This window comes from Varanus komodoensis, unplaced genomic scaffold, assembly GCF_004798865.1.
Source record: "Varanus komodoensis strain SLA01 unplaced genomic scaffold, ASM479886v1 scaffold25, whole genome shotgun sequence".
In the NCBI taxonomy this organism is placed as follows: Eukaryota; Metazoa; Chordata; class Lepidosauria; order Squamata; family Varanidae; genus Varanus; species Varanus komodoensis.
The window spans coordinates 10,651,450-10,670,119 of NW_025335661.1; the positions used below are offsets into that span (position 1 = coordinate 10,651,450).

Consider the following 18,670-nt stretch of genomic DNA (forward strand, 5'->3'; position numbering starts at 1 on the left):
GGGAATAGCTGAAGAAAGACCTGGTGACCCACCCTGGGAAAACTCGCCAAGAAAATCCTCTGGAGCAGTTTGTATAAAACAAAATAAATAAATAAAAATATGGCAACATCGCAAGGGAGCTGACCCCTGCTATCTTACAAGAAAATCTTATACATAATGGCACACAGTAATCTATTCTTTTTGAAAATCCATGAAAGCAGGACAATCAAATAAGCTTCTAAAATAAACCCTTAAGCTCCATCTTAGCTGGGTTGGATCAAGGTCATGATGGGCACCGGAGAAAGCTATCTGTAGAGGGTCTCTTACTTTGCCCCTGCAACTAAACTTGCATATGATATATCTGTGTAGGCTCACACAAAGTCAATAATGTACAACAATAATGAACATTATTATTTGTATTTTATGTTTATAAAATGTGAATATTACATTTGCATTCATATTTTACTAGAAATTGTATTCCACACTTTCCTGGAAGCAAAACACTAATATCTTTTCCACACCTGCAATACATAGACAAGCTTCCCTTTTCTCAGTATACAGAAATCCTGAACACATCAGAACTGACAGAAGAATAATCACTGGTCCATTATAACCTTACTGATTGGGTCAACCTTCGGGGCAGTCTGCACAAAGAGGTGAGCCATGAACAGACTTTGATCTTTGATCTAATGATCAAACTAAAGATGTCAGCATCCTGTCAATGGGGAGCATGTTCCAGAGGGCAGGTGCTCCAATACTAAAAATTCTCTTGCAGGTACTCCTGAAGAAGCCTGCTGCACTGTCAGAAGAGTAGAGGTGGTGTAAGGCAGTGGCCTTTGAGGGCTGAAGCCCCAAACCTTTTATTTGGAATTCTGAATCTCTGGGAGATCACCTGCCCCACCACCTGGCTGTCCCTGGGCACTTGCTGAAATAAAGGTACAGGTGCCCTGTTGACTTCTGCTGAATGTGACTGCCCTGGCTCTTTTCTCACATATACTGCACCTCCTGCTGCCTGCTCTTGAATCTTTCTCCCCAAGACTCTGTTTCTTTTTCCCCTTGATGTCCAATGCATTTTATCCTTGTCTATTCATTTATTTTTGCAAAAATAGAGGCAACCTTGGGAAGCAGCTGACTTTAAAGACAAATACAGAGAGATAGCAGAGCATATGTAAATTGGTATAATTAAACTTGCCTTTGCTTTGTTTTGTCCTGTAGACCTGAGCTCTGGATCTGTGCCCTTTCTAGCACTGCTGCTGTTCATGAAGATTTGAAAGACTGGGTGGAAACAGAAGGGGAAAACCAGTCTCTAAGGTAACCCTGTCCTAAGCTGCCTGGGGACCTTAAACTTGGCCCAGTAGCTTATCTGAATGCCATGGTGACCATAGGCTCCTCATCCTGTCTGTCTGGATCCTGACTGGATCACTGAATAATTTTGCAAAGCGAATGGACCACAATGTTTCCATGAACAATTTCTGCTCCTGCTTGTGGTCCAAAGCCCCACAGGATTTTAGTGCCTAAAAAGGAGCTCAATGAATCCAATGCCTGGCTTTGTCCACTTATGATCAGAGGTTGCTGCACTACACAGTGGAAATCAGCCTTTGTGGGAGAAGGGATCATTCCCTGAATTTCAGAAAACGAATGTTCTTAGAGCCTTGTGATCACCTTTGAGCCACTCGGCTGCTGAAGGAGCATGCACATCCCTTAAAAGTCCTCTGATCTTTGCCCAAGCTGGGGCTTTAAAAAATTCACCTTAGCAGAAATTCAGAAGCCACTCTAATAGGTAGGAGCACAGCAGGAGACACCAAAGATGATGTTTTGTAGTTTAAAAAAATCTTTACTGCAGGCAAGGGAAGAGCGAAAATCTATTTTGATCTTATTATGGTTTGACAGAACTCTGCATCACTGCATTATAAAAAGACAGACTAATTATGTTAAAGCAATTACACTTTTTTGTCTGCTGTAAAACTAATTATCAAGCTGCTTTTAATGAAATATTCCACAGCAAAGCCAATGCATTTTACATTGTCTGGATTGGAAGCCAAATAATCTTTTGTGCTGCTGTTTTTAATTCTTAATCACACCATTCACTTAGTTCCATATGGGAAGCGAAGGTGTTGCCTATTTTTCTTTTTCTTATAGACAGGGTATTCTTTTTGTTGAATTTCTGTGAAGTGCTGAGTATTAGCTGAACTTTATTCAAGATGTAGAAAAGTGGGCTATGTCTCCTGTTTTCTAGGTATGTCAGACATGGCAGTGTTCTGTACTGTTGTGATATCTTTGGATGCTGATAATTTTGCTCCCAAAAAGTAGGAAATGAATCAATGAGAAGGAGAAGGAGAAGAAGACAGAGATTTGTCCAGAATCTTCATATGTATTAATTCAAATGCAGAAATGAATATTATAAATTAAATGGAAATAACAGTAGATCACATTTTAGGATGGAAGACTGTGATCAGGTTACCTGGATGCATACCTGATCACTCCTCTGTCCAAGTGTTAACTGTGGCTAGGCAACAATTCTTATAGTTATTTAACTTTAAAGAGAACAGGGCAGTCCTTAAATAGAGGACAGCTTCCTGTAGCAATGGTCTGCTGGCAGTCCTTCCAACTGAGGACTGCTGTATAAAAGAGGACACATGGTCACCATACCAACCCTTTTCAGGTATACCATAGCATGCAGGAGTGGCTCTTGTTAGCACATCCCTTTCAGTGGCAACCTGATGATTTCAGTAACATGACATTCTGCCACAATCTGACACTTCAAAACATGATGAAAGATGACCAGGACTAATTGATCTATCTATGATTTAGAAAGGTGAAAATTGCTTCTATTTTAACCAGAAGTTGGGAGGAGATGTCGTATCACAATAAGCTGAAACACAGTTCTATGGTTTGCTTTTATTTTGTGCTCCTTGACCATTATTTCTTCCCTGAATCTCAACTCTGCATGCTTACTCTGCCCATCTGCCTCTCAGCAGTCATACCCTGAAGTACAGTTTAGGAACACATTGCAACAGTGTATATCTCCAACATCTTGAGGGTAGCCCACATTATCTGCACTGTCTCTCCCCATGGCAATGGTTTGTTGAAAGCCTCGTCTGCCAATGAAGTTATCCTTGACATAATTAAAAAGAGCCAACGCCTGTCAAGGTGTGAACACAGAACAGTTGTAACCATCTGCAGGTCTATTTATGGTTACAGAAATTATACAGTGAGAAACCTTAGTCAGAGACACCTTCAATGGTGTTTTCAGGTAATTAAATTGAGGAAAGATAAAACCCATTAACTTTATCATGTTATAATTCATATGCTGATTTGTAATACCATCAAATTGAATCCCGGCAGGAGTGATTAATTTATTTTTTTGGTAAACACCATCCACACTACTCCTCTCTCACTAAGCTACAAACTTCATGTCTATGGTTTTCAAACTGCAGTTTATCAAGGGTCTTATATATCCATTTAAATTTGTGTTCTCCACACTGACTGGCAGCGCTGATTAGGCTTTGAAAGAGTTTTTTCAGCCCTATCTGGAAATCCCAAGACCCTCTCAATGAGCTATGGTTCCATCGTGTAGGCGCATACAAGCTTCCTCAAGAAAGGACATAACTATATTCCCACTTCTCCCCATTTGTTGTGCCTGCCTATAGAACTCGCTTCATTCAGTTTTTTTATGGACAACACATTCAAAGACAGCTTCTGTTCCTTCATTCATTGGGATGCAATGATGGTTGTAAGGACAAGCAAAATACCAGCTACAAAATGATGAAGCATATCTACATTGCCCATTTGTATTGCGGCCATTTGTTCTATGTCATAGAAGGTAGTCTTTTGCTTGAAAGGCTCCTTTGCCTGAATGGGTGTCAAGACCAAGTTTTGTTTAAAGATGAACTATAAGAAGGGAGGGTCATGATCTTCAGATGTTTTGGACTTCAGTTCCTATCAGCTCCAGCAAGAAATTGTACCCTGCATAATATGGCATTCTCCATATCGGTCCTTTAGATGACAAATCAAAGGAAATGTTCTTTGAAAGCAGGAAGCTTGAAATCCTCTTCTTTTATGAAGACACCCCTCCCCACCTTATAGAGGCTTTCCTAAACCAACCTAAACCATATTTGTTCATCTTTGCAATGAACTTTCCATTGGGAACAAATATACTTGATTTTTTAAATTGTCGGTATTAGATCTACAACTCCATGTTCCATGTATTCCATGACAGGGTTAAAGATAACTCACATTTTCTAAGCAAATCAGCCATGCATTCTTTTGAAGCTCTTCATTTAGATTAGCTGAACTGGTAACTCAGAGAATCATTTTGCTTTCAACCTTGGCAATGAGGTTGCCAAAACGTGAGGCAGGTGATGGTCCCTATTAGGTAAGAGCAAGAGGGGTGCATCTACATTCAGTGAGATGAAATATAACAAGCTGGTGAGTGACCATCAATGCCCTGTGTTGACTCTGTGGGCAGTGTCTTGCAACTTTGCAGGGTGCATTTAGCCACGCACTTTCATGGAGCCACCAGAGACTCCCTTTTCCTTTCCCTTTTTTGGATCTCTGACAAAAATCTCTGAACTTTCATCTGAGTCTGGCAAAGCCAAAAGGTTTGACTCTACTCTGCTCCACTAAATGTGTGCATATTACTACAGGCCTCTGTTGACTAGTATGTGCAACATAATTAGTGCTGCCTCCTTTATCAAGGGTGGTATACCTGCATCAGTTGCTGAAGAGCTTGAGCAGGTGGAATTCTTACACCTATCCTGCTCGATAGACCCTGAATGCTGAACTGGATGGGCCACTGGTCTGACCCAGCATGGCCTTTCTTAAGTTCTTAACTCACCACCCATTGTTCTTTGAAGAATGTGAACTTCCTTCCAAGGACAGTCTCTGTTTTAGAGGTGGGGAAATAAGTGTTATTTGAAAACCCCTTGTAATCTGTCCACTCAGCTCCACTATTCCATTCATTTCTATAGGTTGAAGTAGAGTTCTGTTGAGGAGCTACCTTGAAGGACTATGGTTAGTACTCACCAGGGTACATGTTCACATTTAGATTAGTTTACCACTGGACATTGCTTACTCTCATTAAAAATAAATAACTGGCTTCTACAACAAGTAAATGGAATGTTTTGCTGAATCAACACTGGAAGTTCTGTTATCTCTTGCTTTATTAATAAGAAAGAGGCCGACATAGTTGTTTGTAGCAGTTAAATTCAAGAAAGTGTCTTTTGTGTTAATCACTTTTAATAACCATAGTATATTTGTTCCTTATAGGCAAGAGGTGCTGAGAAGCCATTATTTTCTGAGAGCTATTTTGGGAGTCCTTGGCTAGTGCTGAATAATTTTCAAAGCACTTTGTATAGCACTCAAACCAGCATGCTTTAATGGGTCCTGTGCTCCAGGAGCACTCCGAGGATCTGTCTGCCAGTTCCAATCTCTGAAGGATCATTAAGAGCTGGCTAACAGATTTAGAAATTAGAAATTATGCAGGCTCAATTATTTTCTCTCCATCTTGGGCAATTAGCATAAAAGTGCCATTATCACAATGCAACATGTTGTGGTTCTGCCTCAGAAAACAATTGTTCAAGCTTAGCTAATTTCCTCTTTTATTTATACTTTACAATTTTGCAAAATTAGAAACAGCAGCATTATTAGATTGCAAACGAGTCATAGAATTGTGCTCACCTTCTCAGATATGCCATATTCTGTATTCTTCTGTTCATCTGTCTCTCTAGCTATCTAAGCTCATCTAAATTGTGGGCATATATGATGTAGAAATGAGTCAATTTCTGCATAATGATCTTGGTTTTATTTCTCTTTGTTTGTCCATACCTGTCCATCGAGATTATGACAATGCAACATTAAGACAGTTAAAACAGGCTATAGCAATGAAATACGTTCCTTGAAAACTACCTTCCCTGGAAATTCAAATAGCAATTAAAAGCCTGGGGAAAAAGTAATATTTTTTAAACTAGTTTTACGCTTTTTTGTCTTAAAGCCAATAGTTTCCTGGAAGGCTCTGGTACAATCCTGTTGCCTTTGATCAATCTTGTGAATGAGTTTACTGCAAGCTCATGCTGTGCCTTAATATGTGCTGATTCAACCCTTTTTTTAATGAATGAGCCAAAGACACCTCTCCTGAATGCATCAGTCCATTCACAGGCAGCAAATGTGGACTATTTCAACGTTTTGTTTTTTGTGGGATGGAGGCCAATTGCAATTCCTTGGAAAGCTGAACAGTGGCAGCAGCATATGGCAGACCAGTCTTTAAATTGTATAGATACCTGTGATAACAGGGGAAATATTGGTGACTTTCTCCACATTCAAATATTCTAAATCTAAGGTTCTTTGATTCCCAGATATGAAGAAATTTATGAATGTTGGCCAATCCTAACAAAAATGAACTGAAATATTTTTTTAACCCATCTGCACCAGCTACATTCAACAGGTACAAGTATTCAGGCCCACAGTCACCCTAGAAGTTTGATGGGCCACCAAAAAATTAGCAGAGAGTTTGACTGAATTACAGACTTTTAAAGATGAATTAAAGCTGCTTTTAATTATTTGTTTGTAAAATAAAACAAATAGAAGGCAAGATCCTCTCAGCCTACTTGCAGCTACAGGTCCACAACTATTGCCAACATGGGAAGGCTATCCTGAACTTGCTTCCCATGCAACTATTCAAGATAAAACACCCATGAGAGAGATGGAAGCCTGATTCAGTACCACAAACATGGCTGAATTGATAAGGATTAAAACCCAGACTTTTAAGAACTGTAGACCTGGGCTTATATGGATGAATCCAGCAGTTTCAAATTCTTCTTTTCAGTTCTGTGTGTCAGATATAGGAAAAACACTGCAAATGTTAATAAATACATATCAAAACTGAACTGAGAATGTTAAATAGCCATACTAATGGCCATTGGTCATTTTTTCCCATCAAAACACCCCTGTAATGAGGCTATCCTAGTGCAGGGGAAGAAACTGCTGAGAGAATTCTATCAGTGCTGTAGGCAGAGGTGAACACATACATGCTGTCTTTCTTCTTTAAAGAACAGATGAATATGCTTCGGTATATCTGCAGTTCCCTCTTACCTCCATGAATGCCTTAAACATATGAGCCCCATGCCGACATTCAGCTACTAAACATGTGGAGTGGACATTGAAGGTATGCATGCAAGTTAAACCCCTAGCATCTATGGTCCTCAGTCCTTAATTCAGAGTGGGTCATTTTCTTGCATTTACTTCAACATGACTGACCATCTTAACACAACGAGGAATCCTGCAGTGTGCATGATCATGGGTGTATAGCGGGGGATGATTGCTCATATTCAGACAATTGTATTCTTTGTATTCTTTTTGGCACCAGGTGAATATCTTTCTAGTTTCCCACCATTTTAACAACATACTTTTTAACTCTGCTTTTATATATTCCATTTATATTCTGCGCCACTGCTATGTTTCTGTATGGAATAATAGCAATAGCATTTGCAATTACAATTAAGGTTTGACTTTTTAACTTTTGTTTATTTTTAATTTTTTTAAATGCCCAGAGGACCTTGATTAAGAGAGAGAGAGAGAGAGAGAGAGAGAGAGAGAGAGAGAGAGAGAGAGAGAGAAGGAGAACCTCCCTTCAGACCCTGCCCCTCCAATTCAACACAGGAAAACCAAAGACTGAGGGCTTCAGAAGCTGGAGGTAGGGCATGACAGTGTGCCCACATCTTCTACTCATGTTTAGCTGTCGCATGCGCACAAAGCTATGGACATGCTTTTAAATAGAGCTGAAATTAACCAAAATTCTTTCACTAACTTTAGAGCATTAGTAGGAAAGAATATAGAAAATAGCAAATAATTCTTTTGCTCTGTTAACTCTTTTTTAAAGCAGTGGTTAGAGATCCAGTTTATCAATGAGCAATTGGCATCCTTTTCTAGGATTATCTAATTATAATAATCATAAAAAAATTTAGCAGCTTTGTGTGTAAGATTTCCAAAGCATCTAACAGGAATGGGGTACCCCCCCTTAATTAGATTTCCAACCAAACAGGCTAAATCCCTAGGCTCTTGGTCCAAAATACTTATCTTTGTGCACTTAAGCAATGCAAAACAAAGACAAACAGAAAAATTCTATTAACAATACATTTTATTCCACTGCAACTTGAAATTGAATTGACATTATTCATTAGAACCATCATTTCCCTTGGGAGTGTTACGTGGGCTTAAACTAGAGAGCACATTGTGATCCGTACCCTTATCTGTGGATTAATTTATTCCTCTACTGCTGTCTTATGGAAGACAGAAGCAATGCCAAACAAAAAGTAAAATGATTTATTTGCTTCTATCTTATTCAACCTAGGATTTTCATTTGTAGAATGTGGTAGGAAAAAAACCAGCATAGAAAAAGTAGGAAGGTGGTTATATATTTTCATATTTCAAGATGTCTCAAACACATTTCAAGTGATATGATACCTAGTTGCCTACTTTTCACCGTTGTTGCATTAACAAAATATTTAAAGCCTGGTTTGAACAGTATAACCCAATATAGTTCCCAATTTCATCAGAAAAAGGAACAATTATATTTCTTTTAGAATGTCATGTGTTGGAAATATTTAGCTCTCCACATTAGAAAGTTGATTAGAATTGCCTGTGGAAATATTCTGAGAGCTGATGCAAATGCTGAATTTTGCTGCATTCATGCAACATGTCATGCAAATTCATGGATCTCAGCCACGATAAATGGCTCTACACTCTCCAAACTGTGGAAGTTCATGATCTGTGGAAGGAACAAATCCTTTGAGGGACCTGTAGAATGCTATAATGTCACCTCATAGTCTGTCAAGGTTGAACATGCTCAGTTCTTTCAGCCTCTCGTTATAAGATTTAGTTTCCAGGCCCTGTATCTTTTTTGCTGCTCTCCTCAGAACTCTCTCCAGATTTTCAGCATCCTTCTGTAAAACCAATTTTAAAATGTGATCTGGGGAATGATATTATAGAATCAGAGCATCAGTAAGCACAAAGAGGAACAAGCTGTGCTGGGGGAAAAGAAAATCAACATGGCTTCCACAAAGGTAAGTCATATCTCACTAACCTCTAAGAATTCTTCGAGAGTATCAGTGAGCACATGGATGGGACAATCCATGAGACATTGTTTACTTCGACTATTAAATGGCTTTTAACAAAGTCTGTTACCAAAGTTGCTCAAGCAAACTAAGCAATCATGGAATAAAAAGGGACTAATAAATGAAATGGAATTATTTATTTATTTATTAAAACATTTCTATGCCGCCCCTTGCCAAGGCCTCGGGGCGGCTTACAACATCAGGAGCAGACAATAAAGTGGCCAAGTTAGCTGCTGAAGCAAAACTACCGAAGGTGGTTAAAATCAAAAGGGACTGTGAGGATTTCCAAAGGGATCTCACCAAAGTGTGAGAATCAGTAAAGTTCAATTTAAACAAGTGTCGTTGCATGTTGGGGTGAAAAATCACAATCTCAGGTATAGGCTGATGGAATCTGAGGTAGCAGTGACTGATTGAGAAGTGGATATTGTGGTTCAGGTGGACAGCTTGATGAAAATATTGGCCCAATGCATGGTTGCTGTGAAAAAGTCAAATCCCATCTAGGTGTAATTAGAAAATAAATGAAGAGGTTGGAGCAACTCCCCTATAAGGAAAGGTAACACCTGCTAGAATTGTTTAGCTTAGAGAAAAGGTGTCAAGGGGACATATAGATATAAGTGTTTAAAATTGTACATGGTGTAGAGAAAGTGGATAAGGAGAAATTTCTCTTTCTCTCCCAAAATGCTAGACACTGGGATCACCCTATAAAACTGATTGGTGGAAGATTCAGGGCAGATAAAAAAGGTACTTTTTCATACAGCATGTAGTTAAACTCTGGAATTCACTGTCACAGGAAGTACTGGATGGCTTTAAAAGAGGATTGGACAAATTCATGGAGAAGAATGCTATCAATGATTACGAGCTTGTTGGCTATGAGCTATCTCCAATATTAGAGATGGTATGCCTGAAGAGCTGTGGGCAGGTGGAATGTTTGTCCCCATCCTGGTTGAAGGATCCTTTGAACAGCTGGTTTGCTGCTGTGTGAGTGGAGTACTGGAATGAATGGTCCATTGGGATAATTTTTCTTATATTCTTATGTCTCTGCTCAGCTTGACCTACCTCACTACCTCACTGGGTTGTTGTGATGATAAAACAGCTAGGGAAGGACCATGTGAATCAAGCTGAATTCTTTAGAGGAAAGACATGCTTGAAAATCTGATATATCTTAGCATGAATTTTCTCTCAGTGGAGTATTTGAAGTTTAGCTTCTATTTTGCTTTGCTTTGCTTATTCCAACATTTTGATCCTTGTAAATGTTTCAGGATATTCCCCCGTCCCAAAATGAACATTTGAAGTTATGTTTCCTGTCACAACTGTATTTCAGGGTAAGGTATTTAGCAAGAGTACTGTAAGAACAACATCATTCAGTTTGGCTCTTGAAAGCAGAGAGAGAGAGAGGGCGAGAGCAAGAGAGAGAGATAGAACAATTTCTTAATAGGTCTCAGATAGCTCCCATGGAGGTTGACCTATCTTGCTCAGCTGCTACACAAGAAATTTAATTAGCATTTCTTACCCAGTTTGAGTCTTCTTATGTTTATGGTGCTCCTTTGCAAATGCAGGGGGCATTTGGTAAAATAGTGCCCCTGGGTATAAAATTACATTAACCTAAATAGAACAAGCTTTCTTGCTTGCTGTTTTGTAATTTTGCAGTTTTATAAAACAACACAAGCATGTACAAGTCTGTTCCCCCCCCCTTTTATATATGTATTTTAGAAATATGCCATTTCCCCTTTGTTACAGCTTCCTTGCAACTGCAGCAAGTTATCGCTTTGTTACAGCAAAACTTGCATGGCATTTCAGGTGGAAACTGCTACACCAGGATTCCTTGTGGGGAATTTTACTAGTGGTCAAGCGAACGTGAGTACAGCTCCCATCCAGACAGTACTGATTAACATGGCAAGGTCAGATGAGGGGTCAGCATGGCAAGAGTTACATATGTTGGTGGAACCAACATGTATGGCCTCATCCTTCTACATGTAAGCCCTTACATGTTCAGGTGAATGCCAACTGCTTAAAAGTTTAGATGCTACAGGCAGCTCAAGAAAAAAAATGTTGGTTGAACTTACTGAGTCAGGATATCTGCAGAGGATGAAGGAAAAATGATTTGTGGAACACTCAGCTGAAAGACAGGGAAAGAGCTTAGGAAAAGGAATTCTGGGCAAAGGTGAAAGGTTAGGACAAGTTAAGGATGGAAAATAGCTAACATCTCAAGCCAGAGAGCAGAAAATCAGAGAAACTGAGTGAACAAGAGAGAAGGAAAGAATTCAAAGTCCACAGGAAAGAAGGGCAAAACTGCTGGAATTTGAGAACTGGGTGAGAGAGACTGGACTTATGTATAACAGTAAGATATTGGTTGAGCAAGGACTTGCATGAAATAGGGACACAGTCTGCTTAGGTTTGCAGTATGTGTGTGAGGGAAAGAATCTACACGCTAGGAATGTTACTGGCATTGTAATGCCTGACTCACATGTCCCATGACACTCAATCCAAACTGATGTCCTCATGTCTTTCTAGAATTATACCCTGGCTTTTGTTCAGACCAGCTTTATCACAGCTTTTTACACATTGCATTATTTTCTGTGGTATATATTTCAGTGTGTGCTAATTTTGTGATATTGTTTGTGGGGAAATGACTTCTGTGGGGATGGCAGTGCAAGGAGGACGTACCTATATTTCCTCACATTGCTTCAAGTGCTGGGTGAGGACCAACCACTCAAAAAGACCCTGATATACAAATTCATTTGTGAGTAAATTACATTGCCTTCAGTGGTGCTCACTCTTGCAAAAGTTAGCATGCCAGAGGTGATGTGAGGAGCAACTATCTGGAAACTCACCAGTATGCACATCAGAAGTACATCACATTCTTTTCAATGGTCAGGATGGGAAAAGGCTGCTGGATCTATTGTTCTCGCCTTCTGGGAGCTGGGGAAAAGACAGCAGGAGCATCGTAGCTTCCCCCTCTAAACTCTCCAGTCCTCTCCTCTCCTCTTCTAAGGTAACCATTAACAGGGAATCATTGGGATGGTGGCCAGTGACAAGCGGGGTCCCCCAGGGCTCTGTCCTGGGGCCGATCCTGTTTAATCTTTTCATTAATGACATGGAAGAAGGGGTGAACAGTCTGTTGATCAAATTCGCAGATGACAGTAAAACTGGAGCAGTGGCCACAACTGAGGAGCAGGTACTCCAGATCAAAAAGGATCTGGACAGACTATGGAAGTGGGCAGGAGACAACAGGATGGCGTTCAATGTGGGTAAGTGCCAGGTCTTGCACTTGGGGCATAGGAATAGCTGTCATAAGTACAGGTTAGGTGATAAGTGGCTGGAGAGCAGCACTTGTGAAAGGGACCTCGGGGTACTGGTTGACTGCAGGCTAAACATGAGTCAGCAGTGTGATGCGGTGGTCAAGAGGGCGAACGCCACCCTTGGTTGCATAGCCAGAAGTGTGGCTTCTAGATCGAGAGAGGTATTACTACCACTCTACACGACTGTAGTGCACCCGCAACTGGAGTATTGTGTTCAGTTTTGGGCCCCTCATTACAGAAAGGATATACCCAGGTTGGAGTCAGTGCAGCGTAGGGCCACAAGGTTGGTGGCCAGTTTGCAGGGGATGCCGTATGAGGCGAGACTGAGGGAACTGGGTCTCTTCAGCCTGGAGAAGAGGGGACTCAGAGGGGATATGTTGGCGACATACAGGTATGTGAGGGGATGTCACATGAAGATGGGCAGAGGAAGGCAGAACGCGCTCCAACGGAGTAAAGCTCAGGGAGCCAAGGTTTCGTTTGGATGCCAGGAAGCACTTCCTGACAGTCAGGACCCTGAGGGTGTGGAATGGGCTTCCACGAGAGGTTGTTGAGGCCCCATCGGTGCGGGTGTTCAAGGATAGGTTGGACGTCCACATGGTGGGCATGTCGTGAGTGGAGCCAGCTGGTGCCGGAGGTCAGACTAGATGGCCTGGGAGGCCCCTTCTGATTCGCTCTGTTTTCTATGTTTCTATGTTTCTCCTCTCCTCTTTTTTGTGGTGAAAAGGAAGACTTTTCATTGACCCCTCCCCAACTCCTTCACAGCAACAGATCTGCACACAAGCATAAGACATGTAAAAACAACAACATGAACAAACAGAACCCCTTAAAATACCTTCTTCTCTGTACACACCACCTTTCCAACTTCTCCTGTTTCTTCCACAACTGTGTTTGTGTGTGATACAAGGCCACGTTTTAAACACAGTGAAAAACATGATGTATTGTGGCCCAACAATGGTAAAAATATTTTGCATAAATACTGTGGCATCATTCCCTGATACATGGAAAGGACTTTAGTTCATATTAGACCCTGAATGTATTTATCCCTGGTTGTTTTATTACAGTATTACTCATATTTGTGTGTGTCTATGTGTGTAACTGTTTCTAGGTGTTGCTGTTCTTTGACATAGACTTTGGCTAGAGACAGACCAACAAATAATTCATATTGAATAACTGACTTCTGTTACTGTGGAAAAGAAGTTTGCAATACTGAAGCCTGAGTTTTTTACAGACTTGTTTCCTAACATAAACAGACTTCAGTACAGCATGATAATTGGGCATGACTGAGTTTTCAACATTTATACCATAATTGGCTTAGATGTCTTTCTCATGTGCCCCAGGATGGAATGACTCAGAGGGCAAGTTGATATTTCTCCATCAGCGTGAGAAGTTGCATTTGCTGTTGATGAAATGGGAAGATCTACACTGCAAGCCCACATAGGGGACATGGGTTGGACTGTCTATACTGGACATTCCACCACACTGGTCACAGCAAGAATGCAGCAGTAGACATTTACTCACCTGCTGCAACAAAACCAAATATATATGTCTTGGTGTAATGAATTTCTGGAAGGTATAAAGTGGAAAATGAGTTGTTGGTAGAAATCTGGGGGTAGTTTGCCTAGTGTTGAAATGGTTACCCTGTTAATATAAACTACAGAGGAGAGAGCAGGCATAATATCTGTTCACCGTACAGAAGTTCACTATATCATATGTATTGGATGAGAAGGATAAATGCATCTTATTTATTTTGTTTGTTTTACTCTTGTGTTATAAACTGCCCAAAGGGTTTGCGTGATAGGATGGTGTAGAAATTATACAAAAATGTAACAAGAAAAATGTGTTTTTTATCAGTTATGCCTAGAGACTGATCCAGGTTTGATCATGACTTAAAAGTTACTCTGTATTTTGTCTTCTGTCCTAGGTTTTTGAAAATGTCCAGTGAAGTAGCTAATCCTCATTTGTTTCAGTACAGAAAAGGTCTTACCAGTAACATGTTATCTTGCATCCAGTTTGTTTAAGATAACACCAAAGAGAACCTGGATGAAACTAATTTCATTTGCTAGTTCAGAAGTTTGTGTTTCACTGTGAAGAATGAATGAGTCTCCTGGCCATCCCTGTCAGAAATCCATATGCAATAAACTGCTTGCGCTTCTGGCTCCAACCTGAAAATTGTTTTTGAAGTGTTGCACACAGATGCCAAAAGTTGCAAATGAATGACTTGTTGCAGCCTGTCTTGGACTGCAATGCCACATTTCCTAAATGTTGTCCCTTTATATGCTGTGAATTTACAGTTCTAGTGGCAGAAGGGTTTCTCTAAATGTTCACAGTGCTATGATTGACATGCAGTATGATTGCCCTCTTGCCAAAGATCCTGTTTCAATTTTATTAAAGTTCCTCGTACAACTAGTTCTACAACACAGGTTCAGACAGGAAATGCATTTACTTTTGATATGGTATTTTGCTTACTTCTTATGCTCATAAGCACCAAGTTTTGAGGCACATAGCGGGTGTTGCTTCGCAATTGCATCCCAAGTAGTCCATGGACTTGAAAGGATGACATAAGATGGATTCCGGGTGCTTGAGCACAGGGACAAAATGGCAAATGCCGTTTTGTAATTTTGACTGGCTTGCAGTCCCAGTTCAAAATGCTCGTGTTAACATTGAAAGATTGCTTGGAGTTAGGATAGCTAGAGGATCGCAGTCTCTCACTTTTGCCTGTCTATGTTTTATAATCTTCAGAAGGCCTTTCTAAAACGAATGGCTAGAGTGCTGCCCCAGTTACGAAATGTGTACCTTCCGCTGCCTATGCTAGGAATTTTGTGGTACCAGGTGAAGACCTACTTGTTTTTCCTGGTTTTTAAAATTATGTTTCAATGCATTCTAGATCTTCAAATTAATGGTTTATTTTCCACTGGGCTTTAGCATTGTTTTGTATTGAAGTTGTGCTGTTCTTTGTTGGCTTATGCTGATTTCTGTGCTTGTTTAAAAATTATATGAATTATATATTGTTAATTTTTAGAGCCTGATGAACTAGCCTGTGGACTTTTTTTCTTGTGTGTTATAGAAATACCTCAAACAAACAAACATGGTGATGCTTTTGTTATATGAAGCCTGCTCATAGGAGAAAGTGCTAGGAACTGGTACTGCCAGGAATAGTGCAAGTAACACTGCCAGGCTCAATTGGCAGCCTGTAACTTCTAGTCATCTTCAGCCTAGTTCCAGAACCATTTGTTCCATGTTATTTTGAGGAGGGGAGTGGGGCAGAAATGACTATGTAGATATCTAGAGCACAAATGGCAGGAGACTTGCAATTAAGACGACTGAACACAGGTAAAATCCATTTGCAATTTTGTTCCATGGTGCTGATGATGGTAAAGACTTCCTATTTTTTTCCTCCATTGTATCTGCCTGGTGCCATCTATTGGAGCTCTTTTGGAAGGTTAAAAGCCTCTCGGGTCTTTACACTTTGCAACACAATAACTCACACTCAAACTTCCCAATGCCCACTGGAGGAATTTGCAGGGCATTTTATAGTTATGCTAATGCCAATGTGGATGCTATCACTTTGACAAAGTCTGATGTGGACAGGACTTGTATGCCATCTAGTCATATTATGGATTCCTTTGAGCTTGTGCAAACTGAGGTTCTGTACAAATTATTTGGATGACTGAGATCTATTACTTGCTCTCTAGATCTTTGTCCATCCTGGCTTGTGATATCTGCCAGAACTGTGCTGGATATCTGGTCCCCCTTTGAGGGACTGTGGGGTCTCCACAGCTTTAAAATATGCAGCAGTGAAACACATGTTGAAGAAGCAAACATAGACTCTGGTTTTGGATAACTACTTCCAAGTACTAAATTTGGCATTCTTGATGCTGGAGCAACTCTAAGTGGTATTAGATAATACTGATAATTTATATCTACCCCATTCAGGTTGCAGACCTGGCTATGCAATGGGAGTAACTTTGGTTACCTGGTTGATGACTTATGCTGAGAAATGGATGGATGGAGTGCAACCCTCTTGAATCTCTTTGTTTTTGATCTTATCAGACACAATAGCCTTCTGAATGGTTGGGAAGGGGCACAGTTTTAAAGTGGTTCTGGTTGTTCCTGAAGGTCCTCTTTCAAAAGGTGGTGCTGGGGCATTTTTGTCTTTGAATAGGAGATTGCCCTCTGTCAGCTTTCCAAACCAGAAAACTCTCCCCTATAAGATGAGGGCCATTAACTAGCCAATGACAGGAAGTAGCAGGCTCGAACCTGCACTGAGCTTTGTGCAGCAGCTCCCTGGCAATGCGCAGCATTGCTAAAGCCTGCCATTGGCCTAGCCCTGCCACTCCTCTCTCTCTCAGCCGTCTTCTGCAAATGCTTCCCAACAGGCCTACTTGCTGTAATCCTTCATCCATAATGCAGCGGTTTCATTGCTGTGCTGGGGAAGTATGCTTTATTGTTCATTCATTTATTATATTTATACATTGCCTTTTTCCTGCCAGAAAGTCAAGGCAGCTTACATAATCCTACCCCCTCTCCATTTTATCCTCTCAACAACCCAATTAGGTAAGTTAGGCTAAGAGTCAGCAACTGACACAAAGTCACCCAATGAGTTTAATAGGACTGAGTGAGGAGTAGAACCTGAGTCTCAGTCCAGTACTGTAAGCAAAATGTTACACTGGGTTGTGCCCGAAATATTCCCCACCCAAATCATTCCTGAGCCAGTAACAAATGTGTACATAGGGGAGTCACATGACTCAGAAGATGCTAATTTGCATTCTAGTTACATGTGATCATTTATATGCATAAATGAAAATTATGAGATAGTAACTATAATTTAAATTGAACTGCAGCACATGTTCTCATAATAAGATTGCCCTGACCCATATGCCTGCTCAGCCTGTCCATGGGGAAGTTTAAGGCCCTGCTTTCCCTTTCGTGTGTGTTTCTTTTTTTAAAAAAAACTTAGTCTGAGTAACCCATTTGATAGATGAAACCTTCAAATAGAAAACTTTCATTCAAAACCTTTTCTGGTAGAGGACTATCTTCTGCAAACTGGACTTCTGGCTACCAAAGGTATACATGTGATGTTTATTTTTTTGATTACAAGCTCTCTGAAATATTGAACACTCTTAAGGCAAGGTTTAAGTGACCCTTATGGACTCCTGATATAGAATAGTTTTTCTACCATTATGAAATATTGTAAATATTTCTTTTAAATAATGCATTTGTTTGCATTATTTAATTATTGTCATTTTATTTCCTGATCCAAGTAGCATATGGCCACATACTAATATCTAGACTCTGAGGACACTGAGAGCTAAAACCTGCAAAATTACATGGTAATTAATCTTTGCATTACTTGGCTACTTCAATTACAGTGAACAAGTGATGTACATAATTGCTTCATTATTGGTAAGCATCTATTTGTGAGGTAATTATACACTGTTGTATGCACTAGGTAACTAGGGAGGAATGGACTTGGTATGCAATTTGATAGAAAAGAGCACATGAACTAATATTTGGCAATTCAGAATTGCAGCTTTCTGGAGTTGTACTATGACACACAGAATATACCAGTTTATTAGAAGATTTGCTGTGATAAGTTGTTCCCTGAGCCTCTCGGCTTTCATGTTAGAAAGAGATGCTTTTCCCACAATGTTGCAGCTGATTTTAGAATATGTCATTTAAATCCAGGAATCTCATATGTTTTCATAAGTTTTAAGTTGTGTATAATTCTTCCAGATTTGTCATGTCATGTGACTAGGGGTGGAGCTATTCCCAATCACATGGCCTATGGGTGGGCAGAGAAAGGCAAACAATGAGAGGCGTGCAAAGTTGGGTTAAGGAGTTTCCACAAATTCATGCTATATTCCCTAGTTTGGACACTGAAGTCCCTTGCAATTTAAGCACACACACAGCCTTGGGAGCTTCTTCTTACACTGCACCATGCTCTGCAGTGTCATTTTGTGTCCAGAAATGGAAAGGAAACAGGACTCATTTCAAAACAGCTGCTGGAAATATGATGAAAAGGGAAGTGTGTGTGTGTTTTGTAATTCTGAACTGGAAACTACTTGTACCTTTTGGCCTCGTCCACCTGCTAAGTTTAGGAAGTAAATAAATACATTCATAGATTCGATCTCTGGATTCTGGAGTAAGGAAGGAGCTGAAGCTCTTATTTTCTTAACTCAATTAAGAGAAAGTGACACTACTTTAAAGCTTCACCATTTCCAATTTGTATCCTTGTCATCATCATCATGGGAATGAATTCATGTTTTGCTGTTACTTCTTCTC

General features: G+C 40.1%; 1 long non-coding RNA gene across 1 annotated transcript; it reads left to right on the forward strand.

Moving 5' to 3' along the window:
• The first annotated feature begins 880 nt into the window (after positions 1-880).
• On the forward strand, positions 881-7,555 carry LOC123024757. The gene is made up of 3 exons (XR_006414985.1): positions 881-915; positions 1,195-1,290; positions 7,527-7,555. It is a non-coding gene; the product is annotated as an uncharacterized LOC123024757 (long non-coding RNA).
• Positions 7,556-18,670: the final 11,115 nt, after the last annotated feature.